A 4,971-nucleotide genomic window follows, 5' to 3' on the forward strand; every position below is an offset into this window, starting at 1 on the left:
AAGCTAAATAGCAAGAGACCAGTATCCTCTGAAAACTGATATTTCCCCAGGTGATGGCTGTCAGCTCTGGTATGGCTGCTAGCATCACCTGAACAAAAATCAGTGCTGAGCTTGGGGGGAATGTGTACAGTATTCTCTTGCTGTCTGCTTCTCTCTGGTCCCATGCCCTCAGGTGTTCACAGATATGTCTGGCTGGCCTCTGCTCCCATCACAAAGTAAAACTGAGATGTGGTTAGGAGGCTCCATGGGAATCAAGTGAAGAGAGTGAGTGTCAAGGCTTGCTTTTGTCTAATGCTCTTTAGACCTAGGAAAAAGAGAACTTTTTTTTTCTTTTTCTTTTTTAAGAAACACAGCAAAATGTACTAGTTAAATGTAATAGGGTGTGGGGTCAAAGCCCGAATTGACTGGGAAAAATTTTAAGTTTTATTCTCCTTGCTATTGTTTCTTGGGCTCATATCTCCCTCATTGTGAGATGTGGCCATGGTCAGGAACAGATTTCAGCAATTCCTCAATTCTCTGAACAAAATATCATCATGCTACCAGCCCAGATTGTCATCTTTGTCTTTGACCCAATTAGCAGCCTTCCTAAGGCCAAGTCACTGTTTCTAACCATCACCATTAAGCCCAAACTCTTAACACACCTGGTTCTTGTCACTCTTAGAAGACCATGCAAACCTCTTATGCTACAGTGAAAATAGAGACTCTTTGATATAAAACCTCACAGCTACTACTTCTCTCCATAGTCACTTCCTTGTATAGCATCTTAGAAAAAGAAGTGGCCCTACACTTGTCCAAGGCTACTAGCCCTTCCAAATCTGTGTCCTTTCTGACTTCTTCAAGTTTTTGATCCCTAAATTATTTTTCCTGTAATTTAGACCACCCTTATTTACTCTCTGACTATGAACTTACTTAGGTTTCTCCCTTTTAACTATAATAAGAATAGCCTACATTTCTAAGTTAATATGGCAGCAAATGAAACATGCTTCCCAATTTTAAATGGGCAATTTTAAATGGGCATTAGTGTCATAAACTATAGATAAGAACAGGCTATATGCCAAAATTTAGGCAGAATGGTAACTTCTGTGAAATTGAAAGGGATGGATTAAGATGCTCTCAAAAGTTTCACTTGACCAGAGAAATATGTTCCCATCCACCTACTGTGAGGAACCATATTTTGAGTCATTAGAATCGAGTTTGAACCTCTGTCTGCTCCTCAGCCCCTATATTTCTACCCTCGTCATAGAGTGTGAAGACTCATAAGTACATCAGGCCACTGAAAATTCATTTCCAAAAAACTGGGTTAAAATTTTTAGAAGAACCCTATTTTCAGTCTCTAAAAAGATGCAAAATTGTCCTCATGAATAAAGATGGAAAATTGAAGAGAGAGATGTATCTTCTCTCATTTCCAAGACTCTTCAAAATTCAGAATAAATGGATCTTTAAATGTATAAACCCACTACAAGCAGTGTGGGAGAAAGATCATCAGTAGCATATCTAAAATCTACTTTGGCCCTGCAGTGTGGCTCGATGGTTGAGCGTCGACCCATGCATGAAAGGTTGCTGGTTCAACATGGGCAAGGCACATGCCCAAGTTGCCGCTCTGTCCCCAGTACGGGGCATTCAGGAGGCAGCAGATCGATGTTTCTCTCTCATTGATGTTTTTATCTCTCTTCCCTTCTTTCTCAAAATCAATAAAAACATTTTTAAAATTAATAAAATAAATGTATTCCTTTAAAAAAAACTACTTCGGAAGCAATAGGACAGATTCTGAGGAAAATCAAATCGCAGTCTAAAAGCACATTGAGTAATTCTTCAGAATTCAGGAGAAGAGAATGAATAATTGAAAATAATAAAAGGTAACTAAAGAAACAAAATCTGTTTTCTAACTTGAACATCAAGACAACAATAAAACAAAATCACTAGCTTATTCCCTGGATGAAAAAAAAGTACCCAAAAAAAGTATATAGTGAAGTGTCTGGGGGAGAAAAACAGTTTCTTAATCAATGCTTAATTAAATTTTGTTTAGAGAGATATTGAGCTCCATAGAGAACCAAAAGGAAGGTCAAGTTCCAATGCTGGTTCTGGGTTTCTCAACCTTGGCACTATTGACAATTGGTCCTGATAATTTTGTTTGGGGACTCTGGGGGATGCTGTCCTGTGTGTTGTAAGACATTCAGCAGCGTCCCTGGCCTCTACCCAGTAGATGCCAGTAGCACACTTCTCTCCTACTCATCTCAAATGTCTCCAGATATTGCTAATTGTCCCCTGGTTAAGAACCACTGTTTATGGTAGCTCTGGTCCATCACCTCTCTACTCTTGGCTTCAGTTACCAGCTCTGTAAAGCAAGAGCATCTCAAAGAGCTTTTATTGATTGGGACGTGATAATCTACCCATTTCCAGGCTAGTTGTAAATCCTCCCTCAACCAGCCTCATCTATGAGGAAGCCTGCAGCCCCTCCCTGCATCATAGTCTAGGCAGGGTCCCTGCTCTGGAGAGGCATTGTGGCGCTGAGTGTTTCTGCCCCGGATCTCCTGGTGAGTTTCAGACTGAATTCTAATTTGGTAAATTCTGAAGTCTTGCTCTCAGCTCCTCATTTCCAAGTGCAGGCCCAACACTCTCAAAGGACTTCTGGCACATTCCCAGCAGAACTGCAATGTAACACAGAGCAGGCCTGGCATATTTTAAGTATTGGGAATTTGAGTAGTTTCTTCTCTGTCCTGTGCCCACCCCAGAGCCATATCCAGATACCCAAATGTCCTCTAAGAGGTTCTAGGAACTGAACTGGGGTCTCCAGAGCTCACCACAGAGCTTTAGGGGTTTGAAAGGGAGAGCAGAAAAAGGACAAGAGGACTTGCCTGAGAACCCCTTGGCTTAGAGCCTCCATATCTAGTTCTGAGTCCCCTTCTGTCCTTTGCCCCATGGCTGTTATCACCAAAACGCTTTTTCCACACACATTCTGGGGCCTCATGTTCAGACAAAATTGTGCTCCAGCTCCCAAAGTCTGTAGACCAAAGGGAGTTTCCTATAGACCTGAGCCTAACACCGTCCTCCCTCCTCCCTCATCTGCTCTCCTGGAACTCTGTGAACACCCCACCCCCACCCCCCAGTCTGTTCCAACCCTCCCCAGCCCACCTGTCTTATTCGCGGAGACCCACATCCTTCTGTAAACGTGTCTGCAGCTCTGCCCACAAGGACCAGCGTCCCCAGGCTGAACTTCAGGACTGAGGGAGCTGAGGGCTCAGCATTGCTGACAAAGCTCAAAGCTCAGCACCACTCTGTTTCTAGGACTGGAGAAATAGTTTGCAGGTAAATTTGGGAGAGAATTGGTAGGTTCTGAGCCCTGTTAAGATTTTAATTGGTGGAGCAATATCAGTAGCTGGGAGAGGGAGGAAAGCTCAGTTTGAGGGGATTTTCAAATATGTAAATAGATTTTTTTAAATCCACTATGATTTTGGTAAGAATTTTTCCAAGCATCTCTATTCTTTTGGAGAAAAAGTTCAGGATTCCATTGGTGGCAGAATCCATCTCAGTGAAGGTATGAGTGTAGGATGTCCACTGAGGACAGTGCTGGACTGGCTCACTGCTCCCATCTCACCTCACCTGGCCTGGTAGGTCCTAGATTCTTCTAGTCGAAGTGTGGACCATGTGAAGCAGAACTGGCATCACCAGGTATGCAGAATCTCAGGCCACACCCCCAGTTTAGCAAATCAAATCTGAACTTTAATTATATCCCCAGGTCATTGGTGTGCACATTGGAGTTGGAGAAGGCAGTGTAAAGCCCCAGGCAGCCCCACCACCTCTGCCCCTTAGCCCTGTGCCACCCCAGCTTCCCCCTGCCCCAGCCTGAGCACTCACCTGGCAGCTTTGAGCAAAAGCACCAACAACTGGTGACAGAAACAGCCTCAGGCTGAAGTCCACAGGGTCCCAGTTCTCCCCCAGGCCCTGCCTCCTGCCACCGCCCACTTCTTCCCCTCCCGCTTCCATTCCTGGCAGCCTAAGTGAAGGATAAAAGAATTGCAGCTGGAGGAGCAGGCTGCCCTGCTGTTAAAGAATGGGCTGCAGAGAATAACCCTCTGTTGTTGAGAGCGAGGGTATGTGTCCTAAGTGAACTGACACAGGAATTTTCAGATTATCAGAAAGAGAGCATTGACTTCAGTATGTTTCCAACATGCAGGCTTGCCGGCAACAGCAGACAGAATTTCCTTATTTATCTCAGGATGTCTTCTCCTCTTGGCTGGGAGAAATAGCACAGGCTTCCCCCCCATAGCATAAGGGGTATCTGCTCCATGTTCCTCAGCAACCCCAGGAGCCCAGCTCCTCTCCACCAGGCCCAGTTTTTATCAAGAAAAGGTGTTGAATTTTGTCAAATGCTTTTTCTGCATCGGTTGATATGACTATGTGATTTTTATCTCTCAATTTGTTTATGTGATGTATCATGTTTATTGACTTGCGGATATCGTACCATCCTTGCATCCCTGGGATAAATCCTACTTGGTCATGGTGTATGATCTTTCTGATGTACTGCTGGATCCGATTTGCTAAGATTTTGTTGAGGATTTTGGCATCTATGTTCATGAGGGATATTGGCCTGTAATTCTCTTTCATTGTGTTGTCTTTACCTGGTGTTGGTATTAGGGTGATGCTGGCTCCATAGAATGAGCTTGGAAATGTTCCTTCCTCTTGAATTTTTTGTGGTAGTCTGAGGAGGATAGGTTTTAGTTCTTCCTTGAATGTTTGGTAAAAATCCCCTGTGAAGCCGTCTGGTCCTGGGCTTTTGTTTGATGGAAACTTTTTGATGACTGCTTCAATTTCTTCCATCGTTATTGGCCTGTTGAGATTTTTAGAATCCTCTGGATTGAGTTTTGGAAGATTGTATTTTTCTAGGAATATGTCCATTTCCTCCAGGTTGTCTACTTTGTTAGAGTAGAGTTGTTCATAGTATTTTCTCACAATTCTTTGAATTTCTGAGGG

At 43.5% G+C, this 4,971-nt stretch overlaps 1 protein-coding gene across 1 annotated transcript in view; it reads right to left on the reverse strand.

Moving 5' to 3' along the window:
* Positions 1-3,948, reverse strand: part of GJC3 (gap junction protein gamma 3) — a 5,733-nt gene extending 1,785 nt beyond the window's left edge. Inside the window, exon 1 of the mRNA XM_006762747.2 lies at positions 3,856-3,948. The gene's annotated coding sequence lies outside the window, so the exon portion shown is untranslated. The remainder of the gene's footprint in view (positions 1-3,855) is intronic.
* Between the last annotated feature and the right edge of the window lie 1,023 nt (positions 3,949-4,971).

The sequence above is a fragment of the Myotis davidii genome, unplaced genomic scaffold, assembly GCF_000327345.1.
Source record: "Myotis davidii unplaced genomic scaffold, ASM32734v1 scaffold2559, whole genome shotgun sequence".
NCBI lineage: Eukaryota > Metazoa > Chordata > Mammalia > Chiroptera > Vespertilionidae > Myotis > Myotis davidii.